General features: G+C 43.6%; 1 pseudogene; it reads left to right on the forward strand.

The window, feature by feature from the left end:
• The window catches only part of LOC147596765 (dymeclin-like), a 152,398-nt pseudogene that overhangs the window by 54,024 nt on the left and 84,433 nt on the right, over positions 1-13,941 (forward strand).

The following is a 13,941-nucleotide window of genomic DNA, read 5'->3' on the forward strand; positions in this document are numbered from 1 at the left end:
CCCGCCCCCCATCCCTGTCCCGCTCAGGGGGCAGTGGAGGGAGGTGGAGATGGTGTTAAGCCCGGGAAGAGGGAGGGGTGGGAGGAGGTTGTCTTGTTCCCTTTTTCCTTATCCTGCTTTGGTTTTAGTGATGGTCTGTTTTGCTTGTAGCGGTGGCTTTAAGGATACCTCCCTATTCTTGTCTTAAACCTCGGGTTTTAGTTTTCTTTCCTCCTATATGCCCAAGGCCAGGCCGCCGCCAGGCGCCCCCACCCCCCGCCCCTGACATGGTTAACAGATACTCCTGTCTGAGTCGAGCTTTGTATAAGTGGAAGGACCGTTCCCTCTTATAACATGGGGGAAAGGGATACGCTTATGTCTTCACAGGAGCAGTAAACAAGTTGATCCCTGCCTGTATCATCTGCGGGTAAGCCTTTCAGAACATGTTTGGTTGACCTGCCAGATACTGGTAGGACGGCAACTCTGTGTAAAACAGCAGCAACCACGGGTGCTGAGTGCTAAAACTACAAAAGATGGAACTTTTTGGGATCAGTAAAGATGGACTTCTGTCTATTTTTTTTAACTCTTCAAGAGCTAATGTTTCTAGAGGGGTAATTATTGTAAATGCTTTAAGATCTATACATTGCAACGACACAGCATGACGTAATCATGCGAGCACATATCAGAATCCAGACAGCATAAAAGACCTAAACAAAGCATACATAGCATTGAATCTGGTTGCCAAGATAATACAGAGTTTTGGAAACTAAGTAAAATTATTGCTGCTTCAGTCTTTACACCTGGTGTGGCAAGTGCCTAGGCGTTAACTACGCTAAATAAATTGGACTGTTGGCTTGCTAAGCAAATAAATACAACTGCATCGGCACTATCAATGCTGTTAACTGATGTAGATCCTATACAGTATGCTACTTTACAAAACAGAACCGCTGTTAGCCTGCAGAGCACATATTTGACAGGCCTTGTTGCATGTGCTGGCCACGCATGCAGCAACACCTAGTCAGTACTCTTTCCCCTTGCAAGGAGCAGGGACATCCCCGACTAGATCAGGTTGCTCAGAGCCTCATCCAGCCTGGCCTTGAACGTTTCCAGGGATGGGGCTTCCACCACCTCTATGGGCAACCTGTACCAGTGTTCTACAACCCTCATTGTAAAAAAATTTTTCCTAATATCTAATCTAAATCTACCTCCCCCTATTTTAAAACCATTGCCCCTTGTCCTATCACAACAGGCCCTACTGAACAGCCTCTCCCCATTGTGGTGGTTTAGCCCAGATCACCACACAGTTTCTTACTCACCCTCCCCCTACCCAGTGGGACGGGGGAGAGAAATTGGGAAGAAAGGCAAACTCGTGGGTTGAGATAAAAACAGTTTACTAAAAATACTAAAAACTACAAAGCTAACAGGATATAAGGATATTAATATATACAAAATATACAAAATGAACAATGTACAATTTCTCACCACCCGATGTCCAAATGACTGACGCAGCCCGTCCTGAGCAGCAATCACAGGAACGACACCGAGCAGCAAGGAAAGGGGGGGAGAGCAAGCTAGCAAGGTAGAGGGAACGATGCCAGCAAGCAAGAGAGAAGAAAAGGATGCCAAGGGTGCCCGAACGGATACCCAACAAGAATGCCCGACAAGAATGCCCCCTCCCATGGGCAACCCCCACTTATATACTGAGCATGACATTTATGGCATGGAATACTCTCTTTGGCCAGTTTGGATCAATTATTCTGTCTGTCTTTCGCCCAGCTTCCTGCATCTACACGTTAACAAGACCTTAATGAGACTTGAAATACCAGACAGCGTCCTTAGTTTCATTAACAACAACTCGTATCATCAGAATGTTTTTATCAACATTCTTCACACACGAAATCCAAAACACACCGTCTACTGAGAAGAAAATTAACTCCATCCCTGCTGAAACCAGGACACCCATCTTTCTTGTAGGCCCCCTTGAGGCACTGTAAGACCGCTATAAGGTCTCCCTGGAGCCTCCTCTTCTCCAGGCTGAACAGCCCCAACTCTCTCAGCCTGTCCTCATAGGAGAGGTGCTCCAGCCCTTTTATCATCTTCGTGGCCCTCCTCCGGACCTTCTCCAACTGGTCCATGTCCTTCTTGTGTTGGGGGCTCCAGAACGAAACACAGTACTCCAGGTGGGGTCTCACCAGGGCAGAGTAGAGGGGGAGAATCACCTCCCTCGAACTGCTGGCCACGCTTCTCTTGATGCAGCCCAGGATGCGGTTGGCCTTCTGGGACGCAACGGCGCATTGCCTGCTCATGTTGAGCTTCTCATCCACCAGCACTCCCAAGTCCTTCTCCTCAGGGCTGCTCTCGATCCATTCTCTGCCCAGCCTGTATTTGTGCCTGGGATTGCCCTGACCCAGATGCAGGACCTTGCACTTGGCCTGGTTGAACTTCATGAGGTTGGCATGGGCCCACCTCTCCAGCCTGTCAAGGTCCCTCTGGATAGCATCCCTCCCTTCCAGCGTGTCGACGGTACCACACAGCTTGGTGTCATCGGCAAACTTGCTGAGGGTGCACTCTATCCCACTGTCCATGTTGCCGACAAAGATGTTGAACAGGGCCGGGCCCAACACGGACCCCTGAGGGACACCACTTGTGACCATTCTCCACTTGGACATCGAGCCGTTGACCACCACTCTCTGAGTGCGGCCATCCAGCCAACTCCTTATCCACCGAGTGGTTCATCCGTCAAACCCATGCCTCTCTAGTTTAGAGAGAAGGATGTCATGCAGGACAGTGTCCAATGCCTTGCACAAGTCCAGGTGGATGATATCTGTTGCTCATCCCTTGTCCACTGATGCTGTTACCCCGTCATAGAAGGCCACCAAATTGGTCAGGCACGATCTGCCCTTGGTGAAGCCATGTTGGCTGTCACCAACCACCTCCTTGCTCTCCATGTGCCTTAGCATGGTTTCCAGGAGAATCTGCTCCATGACCTTGCCAGGCACAGAGGTGAGGCTGACCGGCCTGTAGTTGCCTGGGTCCTCCTTGTTCCCCTTTTTAAAAATGGGGGTTATGTTCCCTCTCTTCCAGTCATCGGGGACCTCACCAGACCGCCACGACTTCTCAAATACAATGGCCAGCAACTTGGCAACTTCATCCGCCAGTTCCCTCAGGACCCGCGGATGGATATCAAAGCTCTAAGAAATTTTCAAAAGTTTGATTGACTTGAGCCTGTAGTATCTAGAAACTTTTAGAAGCATGCTGAGCCATCTGGTGAGCTCTTCAAAGAGTGGTACTTCTGGCAATTGTGGTGGTGGTGAATAATAATAGAAACGTAGCTAGGAGTAAGATTGTATTCTCTTGGGGGAAGAAAATCAGGCTTCTTTTAAATACATCTCCATTTTGTTAGCTGTAGCATCAACTGAAGATTCCCTGCTTGAGCACTTTCACTTTTCCTTGCTTTGACTGTAGGAATCCTTTTGTCTGCTCTGGCTTGTATTTTCTCATGGTTTTTGATGCATGTTCGCAGGTTAAGCGTTACTGATTCTTGTTTGTTTCTGCTTCTTTTCTAGTCACCTCTTTATTTGGTAGGCTTACAGTGCACTGTTTATTATTTGCTGTTCGCTGAAAGTATTCATCAGTTGAATGTTAGAAGAGGAGTTGCAACTTCATTTTACTTATGAAGAGAAAGCACCACGCTCATATGGTAGGTATACACTAGTGCTAGTGAAACAAATATCCCACAAGAAACTAAAGTTCTGATGCTTCTAAACGTGATGCTTAGGAACATGGTTTAGTGGTGGACTTTGCAGTATTAGGTTGATGGTTGGACTCAATGATCTTAAGGGTCTTTTCCAACCTAAATAATTCTATGATTCTATGTTTTGTTTAGACTAAGAATCCCAAACTTTGCTTTTGTCGTAGTTCAGCCCCGATTGGGACCAGACTATGCAGTCTCTCTCTCTCACTTCCCCCACCCTTCGAGAGCATAGGGAGAGATGATATAAGAAAAAAAAGGCTCGAGGTTTGAGATAAGGACAGGGAGAAAATCCTTAAAGTTACCATTACGGGCAAAACAGACTCGACTTGGGGAAAATTATTCATTTATTGCTAAAAAAAAAAAAAGCAGGTTTATGAGAAAGAGAACAAGATAATCTCCCCCTACCCCTCCCTCTTCCCAGGCTTAACATTACCTCTACCTCCTTCCCCCTCGAGCAGCACACGGGGGGAAGAGGGAATGGGGATCTCTGCTCCTCTGCGGACCTCCATGGGCTGCAGGGGGACAGCCTGCCTCACCATGATCATCACCACAGGCTGCAGGGGAATTCTGGCCAGGAGCAGCGTTACTCCTCCCCCTCCTTCTGAACTGACCTTGGCATCTGCAGCTGTTCCTCTCACAAGAAATTCTTCACAACAGGCAGGCACACCCCTTTCAGGTTCTCTTCACATCTCATCTCCTCTCCACCACTTGCAGCCGGGCCGGGCTGAGTTGGGCCCAGATGGCTGCCTGGCAGGAGGCCAGAGGGTGAGGCCTGCAAGGCTTGTGCCTCCCCTCTCTGCCCCTGCTCAGCATCTTCACATCTTCTCTTTTTTTTTTTTTTTTTTTTCTGTTTTTTTTCCCTTCTTAAATACTTTATCGCAGAGGCATTATCAGGGAACATTCTGCTACCAATTGGCTTGGCCTTGGCCAGCAGCGGGTCCGCCCTAGGCCTGGCTGAGTCCACTGAACAAAGGGGAAACAACTTCTAGCAACTTCTTACAGAAGCTGCTGCTGTAGACCCCCCTCACTAAATAAAACCTGAACAGCTTTAAAACTAGAAATGAAGTACCAGTGAGGCTACATACAACATGTTTACTGTTCAGGACAACCTGTCAGATTGAAAGTGTGTAGTCAATAGTAACTGATTGACTTGATTTTGAGATCTGAAGTGATTTGGTGTAAATCCTCTTCCTTTGTGTCATACATATGAAAGAGAGCACCCTCAAAATGTGATGAGAGCATTTAACAACATACTAACTGTTGTCATCTGTTAGAACTAAATGTTTGTTGACAAGCTGTTGGCATGTTACAGGTTCTTATAGCAAAATAGACCTCTTCTAGAGCAGAGTTTAAGTTGTTTTATTTATTTTTTTCTTTGAAGAGTTGTATTAAATTTAAGACGGTCATTTATTTACAAACTTAATTTGACATTTTTTTTTAAACAGTTGTTCAGAAGTGATGCTGTAGACCTACCTTAGCTTTAGTCATTTTCATACAGTTTGAAAGGTGGTAACGGTCCTCTTCAGAACAGAATAGAATTGGGGTGAAGCTGACCACATACTACTGTAGAACCAGTGATGTTGCAATTTAGTGTTTCTTTTCACATATGTTTCATAAACCAGCAGCAGTCAGGGAGTGGAATTAATGCAATTTTTAGGCATCTAGTGAGGGAAGATAACAGTACTATGGTTAGAACTGATGCATTGAAAGAGCAACTGCTAAAATTTAATTAGTGAGCAGTAGTTTATATAAGAATACAATAAAAGTCAAAGAATTTATGCAGAATGTTCCAAAGTAAGTGCATCTCTAGGAAATGGAGCATGCATTACAAAAGACAAAAGATGACAGGGAAGATGCTTGAATAACCTAGCTGTTCTCTTCCTGCTCTCTAGTCCTTTTTTTTGAACATGAATAATGTGAATGCTTTCAAAATCAGTTTGATTACAGCAAAAAGAAAGGTATTGTGGAAACGTAGTCACAGACCCTCGCTGCATGCTAAGCAAAAATCGTTTATTGTTACAGCTTATGTGCTTATATACCCTCCGATCGCCCAACCACCACCAGATCTCCTTTATCTTGTTTTCCTTCTCTCTGAAAGTCCCTTGTTTCTTGTTCCCATGGCTTCTTGTTTCTCGTCGTCCCCAGCAAGTCTCCCTTCTTGTTTTAACAGCACAGCATATGCGCTTCTATCAAAAGCTCTTGTGAGGGCTTCCTGTAGACATCATAAAATACAAGGGAGAACACATTCCATGGTCAACAATACTATAATTATAATAATGGCTTCTTTCAAGAGTAACATAATCCATCCTTATTTAATTCTTGTCCAATCAACAGTTCTGCCACACACAAGCTTAGCCAATAAAATTACTGATCACACATTATACATATTCATGATTGCTAAGCAAAACTAAGTTTCACTACCTTCTAGTAGTTTTCTACTACAGCATTCTTCTACTATTACAAACATAACAACTCCAGCAACCTTCTTATCTACAAAGTCAATGACTAGGTTTTTGCAAGCCTCTGTTGAAACAAACCATACATTCTGCTAACAATGTCTTTTATCTTAAAGCTTCCCTTCTCATTCCATGGCTTTCTTCCAACAAGCAGGATTGTATCCCTCTCCCAAAGCTGGTGTGATTTCACTGACACCATACTTGCTCGAGAAATACCACATCTCCCCCTTCTTTGTTTATGAAAAGAGGCTTGTTTCAACGCTTTAATAGATAAAGTTTGCACACATTTCAACACACACGGAATACAGATCAAAATACATATATAAAAAGAATGAATAAGCATCCTGCAGCTATTTGTAATAAGCTTATATCAATCCACCAAAAGATTTCTGAATATATCAAAATCATCACTTTGTTGCAGTTTTTTGTACTCCTTTTTGCAAGTTTTGAATACTTTTGTGAATAGATTCCGAATAATCAGACAGATTCATGCAGCAAAGCCCATCAAAATCCTGACAACCATGATTTTGTGCTAATAATAAAAAATCTACTACTGATCTGTTCTGTTACCAACCCGACTACGCCAAAGACACCGCCGAGCAAGAGGATGATTATCAGCTCGGTCAGAGCAGAGAAAGGAGGCAGGCGCAGCACCTTCAGGGCATCCCCTGTTGTTAATAAAGTGTGCTCTGGGTCCATCCTCTCTCCCCCGCTCCGAGCCACCTCTGTTTATCCCCTCAGCAGATTCAGTGGAAGAGTACTGACTAGACGTTGCTGCACGCGTGGCCAGCGCACACAACAAGGCCTGACCAGACGTTGCTGCATGTGTGGCCAGCACATGCAACAAGGTCTGTCAAATATGTGCTCTGCAGGCTAACAGCGGTTCTGTTTTGTAAAATAGTATAGCGTATAGAACCTATATCAATTAACAGTGTTAATAGTACTGATATAATTGCATGTGTTTACTTAGCAAGCCAAAAGCCCAATTTATTTAGCGTAGCTAATGCCTAGACACTTGCCGCATCAAGTGCAAAGATTGAAGCAGCAATAATTTCACCTGGTTTCCAAAACTCTGTATTATCTTGGCAATCAGATTCAAGGCTATATGTACTTCGTTTAGGTCTTTTATGCTGTCTGGATTTTGATATGTGCTCGCGTGATTACACCATGCTGTATCGTTGCAATGTATAGGTCTTAAAGCATTTACAATCATTACCCCTCTAGTAACATTAGCTCCTGAATAGTTAAAGAAAATAGGCAGAAGTCCATCTTTACTGATCCCAAAAGTTCCATCTCTTGTAGTTCAGCACTCAGCACTCCCAGCTACTGTTGTTTTACACAAAGTTGCCGTCCTACCGTTGTCTGGCAGGACATTTGTTCTTTCTGTGACTGATGTCTATAGCACTGCCATACAGCTTGTTAACAGTCCGATGAACGCAAGGCAGCTTGGAGCGCTGGTTGTACCCATTGTGCAGGGATCCACTTTTTTTTTTTATTTCTCCTGTAAAGACACAAGCATATCCTTTTCCCCACGTTATAAGAGGAAATGGTCCTTCCCAATTACCTGTTTCCAGATTCTTATTTTCACTTTTTTTTTTTTTTTTTTTGGCTCAGCTTCCTGCACCTGCTCATTAACGAGACTTGGAAAGCCAGACAGTGTCCTTGGTCTCATTAACAACAACCCTTATCATCAGAGCATTTTTATCAACATTTTTCACATACAAAATCCAAAGCTTCTAAGAGGAAAATTAACTTCATCCCTGCTAAAACCAAGATAGTATTCATCCCTTATTCCATACCATCTACTTCATGCTTATACACACACACACACAAACACGCCACCTCTATAGCGAGGAAGCTCCAAAGACCGAAGGCTCCTTTTCTGGATCTATGGGACCTGGATCAAAGGGATTTTCCGGCTCGCTGTTAGTCTTTGTTTCCATGGACGAAGGAGCAGACGGGGTAACGGGTGCTGTTGAATCTCCTTTCTGTGTGTGATTCTTCAAGGCTTCAAACATTACACGCCACACCGGTAATAACTTTTGAACAGCAGGGTCACCCCGCGTTACACAATCCCACAGTCTAATACCTATGGTGTTCCCGGAGCCCACTGTATAGATATTACAGAGGTTTGCATTTGATACGTGAGCGGACACCCAAGTCAACAAGTTCTTCAGGTCAGTGTTATTAATAGCACAGTTCTGTTCTTCTAACATTTTTGTTAGACTCGTTAAAACTGATTTATGTTCCTTTGAAGCAGTGCTTCTCGTCGTTCTGGTCTGGAGGACCGCGGCTCTATCACCCGCCGCTTTATCCTTGGTCTCGGGGACCGCGGCTCTTTTCCCCACCGGGAAAGCACTAGGACCCCGCTCCGCGCCCCGCGACTCCTCGGGCGCCACCTCGAAACTGGCTCCCGCCTCACTATCGCCCCTCCGCGAATTTACAAGCGGTGGAGCCGATGGGGCAGAAGGAGAGACAGAGGGCATTTCTGTGTCCTCGTATTTGGGGGGTTGTTCTTTTGGGTCAGGCTCCTCCGGCAAGGAAGGCGTGATACACGGGGGAGTACACCCAAATTCCATCGCCCCTCTACCACCATCAGAGGCTCCCGGCCAAACGAGGCAGACCACCGGAGCGCCACCCCCTGTCCCCTCCGCGCCATCTCGACCCCGTTCATCCCCCTCCCCTTCTGAGGGCCACCCTTCTTTGATTGCAATTAAAGCCGCAACCCACACTTCGCGCCTCTCGAGCCTTAGCCAGCAGTCTTTTCACCGAACCTAACGTCTCCAGCCGCGTCGCCACACCCTTCGTTCCGACCCCCCCTTCTTCCAGTAACTCTTTCCCCGCCGCCTGTAACCGCACCACGTCCATCACCTCTCCCGGCTTGTTAATCAAGCCCCTTTTCTGCATCCATAGGATAAACTCCGTCAACGGTGCCCTATGCACCGGACAATTCACATCTTTACCCAACGCCTTTAATGCCTTCACTGTATCAGAGATGGATGCCATCTTAACAGCAGGCAGGCACGACCGCCGCGCGGCCCCAGCTCAAAACCGTCCGGACCTGTATCACGTTGGGGTCACCACTTGCCGGCTCTCATGCCAGCTAACCTACCCCGCACGCACCGGAGCCGCACTCCGGGGAAAGCAGGGCATCACACGGATACCGTCAAGCCAAGCCTTCAATTTAATGCTGCGCAACACAGGGTTAAATACCCGTACACCCGCTACGCACGCGAACGCACCCGCCCCCCTGCACCCATGGACCCATCCATGCCCGCCACGCACCTACCCCTACACTCATGGACTTATCCGTGCCTACCACGTACGTGGACGCACCTGCCCCCTGCACTCATGGACTTATCCGTGCCCACCATGTACATGGACACACCTGACCCCTGCACTGATGGATTCATCCGCATCCAGTGTGTGAGTCGCCACGGACCGCCCCTCCAGCGTACGTGCATCCCTTCTAACGTTACCCCACACCTTATAACGTGGGGGAAAGGATATGCTTGTGTCTCTACAGGAGCAGTGAACAAGTAGATCACTGCACGATGGGTACGAACAGCGCTCCAAGCTGCCTTGCATTCGTCAGATTGTTAAACAAGCTGTGTGGCAGCTCCATGGACATCAGTCACGGAAAGAACAAACGTGTGGGTAACTATGGCTGGTGCCACAGGACAGGACACCATTTGTCTGTCTGTATCATCTGAAAATAAGCCTTTCAGAACATGCTTGGTCAATCTGCCATATAACGGTAGGATGGCAACTCTGTGTAAAACAACAGCAGCCACGAACGCTGGGCTCTGAACCACAAGAGATAGAACTTTTGGGATCAGTAAAGATGGACTTCTGTCTATTTTTTTAACTATTCAGGAGCTAATGTTACTAGAGGGGTAATGATTGTAAATGCTTTAAGACCTATACATTGCAACGATACAGCATGGTGTAATCACGCGAGCACATATCAAAATCCAGACAGCATAAAAGACCTAAACGAAGTACACATAGCATTGAATCTGATTGCCAAGATAATATAGAGTTTTGGAAACCAAGTGAAATTATTGCTGCTTCAATCTTTGCACTTGATGTGGCAAGTGCCTAGGCGTTAGCTACACCAAATAAATTGGGCTGTTGGCTTGCTAAACAAATAAATGCAACTGCATCGGCACTATCAACGCTGCTAACTGATGTAGATTCTATACGCTACGCTACTTTACAAAACAAAACCACTGTTAGCCTGCAGAGTACATTTGACAGGCCTTGTTGCATGCGCTGGCCACTCGTGCAGCAATGTCTAGTCAGTACTCTTCTACTGAATCTGCTGAGGATGTAGATAGAGGTGGCTCGGAGCAGGGAGAAGGGATCCAGAGCGCACGATGTGAACAACAGGGGACGCCATGAAGGTGCTGCTTCTGCCCTGTTTCTCTGCTTTGACCCTGCTGATAATCACCCTCCTGCTCGGCGGTGTTTCCGGCGTAGTTGGGTTGGTAACAGAATAGAGTAACAGTAGATTTTTATTAGTAGTACAAAGTTATGGTTGCCAGAATTTTGATGGACTTTGCTGCATGAATCTGTCTGATTGTTCGGAATATATTCGCCAAAGTATTCAAAACTTGCAAAAAGAGTGCAGAAACTGTAGCAAAGTGTTGGTTTTGATATGTTCAGAAGTCTTTTTTGGTGGATTGATAGAAAAAGCTTATTACAAATAGATGTAGGATGCTTATTCATTCCTTTTATATATGTATTTTGATCTGTATTCCATGTGTGTTGAAATGTGTGCAAACTTTATCTATTAAAGCGTTGAAACAAGCCTCTTTTCATAAACAAAGAAGGGGGAGATGTGGGTATTTCTCGAGGCAGTATGGTGTCAGTGAAATCACACCAGCTTTGGGAGAGGGATACAATCCTGCTTGTTGGAAGAAAGCCATGGAATGAGAAGGGAAGCTTTAAGATAAAAGACATTGTTAGCAGAATTTATGGCTTGTTTCAACAGAGGCTTGCAAAAAAGAAACTAGTCACTGGCCTTGTAGATAAGAAGGTTGCTGGAGTTGTTATGTTTGTAATAGTAGAAGAATGCTGTAGTAGAAAACTACTAGAAGGTAGTGAAACTTAGTTTTGCTTAGCAATCATGAATATGTATAATGTGTGATCAGTAATTTTATTGGCTAAGCTTGTGTGTGGCAGAACTGTTGATTGGACAAGAAGGAATAAGGATGGATTATGTTATTGTTGACCATGGAATGTGTTCTCCCTTGTATTTTATGATGTCTACAGGAAGCCCTCACAAGAGCTTTTGATAGAAGCGCATATGCTGTGCTGTTAAAACAAAGAAGGGGGAATTGTGGGAGATTCAAGAGGCCTACATGAACCTAGTTGATACAGCAGTAAAATAAGGTCAGGAAAAGGACAATCACAGGTGCAGGAAACAAAACTGTACTCAAAGGAAAGAAACGAAACTGTAATCGAGTAAGAATGAGGAAGTGGAAATGATAAGGAGAAACTGGATGAGAGCACCAATAACCAATCAGAAGTAAGGATGATCAGGGCCAACAGCCAATCATAAACATGCATGCTTGGCATGTGAACAAGGAAAAAATATATAATGAGAAGAAAAAGAACAATAAAGGTCTCCATTTCCCCCAAACAATGGAGTCCACCAACAAGCCGAAAAACCCACAATGAGAGTAATCCACATGTTTGAGGACTTAAATATAGTAGATGAAAAATGGTTCTTCAGCATAACTGGACATCTTAAAAACTTTGTGTGTTTGCAGTTACTTCTGCACTGAAGTAGAGTTGTAGAAGATGCACCTACAATTCCTCTTTATGCAAGTCTGCTCTAATCTTATCTGGACAGATTCACCCTTTACTTATTTTCCCCAAGGGTTTACACGTGTCTTTGATCCAAGTATGTGAATGAGTATTGTGTATATTTTCTTTATCCTGCTATTGAAAAAGACATTGTTTATGAAAATGCATAGTGTTCCATGTTTATAGCGCTCTCTCACCTTATAGGTTTGGCATGCATCCGCCTCATTGTCTTGGCAAGACAAGAATTAAACAAGAATGCATGTGGCCCAATGGGGAAAAGGATACATTAATTATTGTAGCTGAATGACATTAATTACAGCAATTAAGCTTTTATTAAAAAAAAAAAAAAAGAAAAATAGTTTGAGAACAGAGCAGGAAAGACTAACGTCTTCCATTCTATGTGATTGTGCTAACCCAATATTTTCTTGCTTTATTTTGAATATAGTGTGGAGGAAAAAATCCTCTTCCATATTCAAATAACATTATTCTCTCTTCAAATGACTTGTGTATATAGCATGGTGGAAGAGACAATGTTCTTAAAATGTGCTCACTTTACTTTTTTCATCCTTTTTCCTCCCCCCTCGTCCCTTTCCTCAATTGTCGAGAAACAATTAGGTCCCTAGGGAACTAGTAGCAGTCTTGCTCTATAAGCATTTTCTAGATTCAAAAAACCCTAGAAAACTGTCATGATCAAGTTACTTTAGAATACATTATCTGGGTTTTATTATTGGCAGTGATTTCTGTCTAAGGTTAAATACCGCTAGCAGTTCTTGATTTTTACTAACAGGAGCTACATTGTGTTACTCATGGGGGATTCTATATAAAGGAAACTGTTTCCGTGATAAAAAACTGATTTCCTTTAGAATGTGCAGTTCACTAGGTGACAATTTTTAATGTGTTTTTAATAAACCAATTGTGGAAAGAAATAATTTTTGCTTTATTGTGAATATTCCCTCTGGTGTGCTTCTTAAAATTGAGTTCTGGATTTAAGAACAAACTTGGGTTAAACAGAGAAACACTGCCATAACCTGGCTATAATGCCATGTTTATTGCAGGACGTATTTATTGGAAAATACAAAATAAACAAGCATTTGGGTAATTGTTGTGCTGCAGTGCTGTAATGCCTATTGGGTAATGCAGAGAGAAAAACTCTGCCTGCTCTTAGGCCATTCAGCACTATAATCCTCTGCACTTTTGTATTGTAAGTTTCTCTTCATAATTTTATTTTGAAAGCAGAAAAAATCCTAATGAGCCAAGAAATTTATCTCTTTTTTTTTTTTAGTATTAAATGACAACTTCAAATGGTTTAATAAGCTTTTTTCCTCAGCAAGTCTTGCAATTCTTTTGTTACAGTTGCTTTTAAAAATTGCAGTGCTAATGTAAAATATCACCACTTCTATTGCTTAGAATAATTGCATTTTTAAAAATATTTTAATCATCTTGTGCGTTTTGTCACATTGTGTATGAGTAGAGAATAATTTCTGCTCGCCTAAAATGCACTTTGGAAATTCATGAATCCTTACTTGTAATTGAAAGAAACGTGTAAAACCTCTTCAATAAATAAATGTGCATTCATGAAAAACAGTGTGTAGATTTAATTGCTTAAGAGCAGCAGTGATGTGTACTGTAGGCTGCATTAATTTGACAGATTACGATTTAGAATATTGTCCAGTGTATGTTAGACAAATGAAACTGTGTCTTCTGTCTGTCTTTGTTTATTCCTCACTTGAGATTAAAAAAGAGATGGGAAAATATGGGAAGTGCGGGGAATTTTGAGAGGAGACTTGAACTGTGAACCAGTGAGAAGTCACTAGTGATCCATTCAATTATTAGTAATAACACAACTTAATATGAATTTAGTTAAGCTGTAAAGTAAGGATTGATATGCTTTAAATTAGCATACTTCCTACGATACCAACTTCTCATTTAATTTATTCA

The sequence above is a fragment of the Chlamydotis macqueenii genome, chromosome W (assembly GCF_036417535.1).
Source record: "Chlamydotis macqueenii isolate bChlMac1 chromosome W, bChlMac1.mat, whole genome shotgun sequence".
Lineage (NCBI taxonomy): Eukaryota > Metazoa > Chordata > Aves > Otidiformes > Otididae > Chlamydotis > Chlamydotis macqueenii.